Here is an 847-nt window from a genome sequence, read left to right as displayed (position 1 = left end):
AATATTATTGAATATTGTCATTTTTAAATTTCCTACCTATTCCAAAAAAATATATGAAAAATGTAAGAGTTACCTATTGGTAATTCACTAAATTATCATACATAATTATTTCAGAGTGTTATAATTAACAAATAATAATTCATAATTACATGGACATGAAAAGGGAGGGCCAGAGGGGGCTTAGACCACTCTGAGCCATCTTAGGGCCTCTCTAAGATAATATGTAGGTACATAATTTTAACACTACATATTTTAATATATGGCCAAACTTTATTATAATATATTATACCTATAATTTATGAGATAAAAAATGTGCTATAAACAATTATTAAATATACTCAGACTCGAGGAATCTATTGGAAAAATTTTAGTAATTTAGTATTTATAATATTACCTATGAGCTATCCAAAATTCAAATGCTTATATTTGTAATACCTTTTGTCCTTTTTATAAGCATTTATTACTTGGTTGTACCTATATAATATTATTATATTATATTAACAGAGATCCTGGGGATACCAAAATATAATATGCTAAATGCTTGATAGATTTATATGGTCATCATATATCAGTGCTTCTCAAGCTGGAGGCATGGCTATATACTGGCATGGCTATTTTATTTAAACTATTTTCTTTAGGCTTTAAGAAAAAAATATACTAAAAACATTAATTTACTATAATTTTAATAATTTATCTGTGTGAAATAGTAGGTACATGTAATTTTTGTTTATAATTAAGAAAAAATAATTTATGATTTGATTAAGGGGCCTTGACAGTTTTACATTAAATTTAGGGGATCAAACGACAAAAAAAAAATTGAGAGGCACTGTCCTAGATTAAACTGTAG

The sequence above is a fragment of the Acyrthosiphon pisum genome, chromosome A2 (genome assembly GCF_005508785.2).
Source record: "Acyrthosiphon pisum isolate AL4f chromosome A2, pea_aphid_22Mar2018_4r6ur, whole genome shotgun sequence".
Taxonomy (NCBI): Eukaryota; Metazoa; Arthropoda; class Insecta; order Hemiptera; family Aphididae; genus Acyrthosiphon; species Acyrthosiphon pisum.
Note: the sequence above shows the minus strand (reverse complement) of the source record.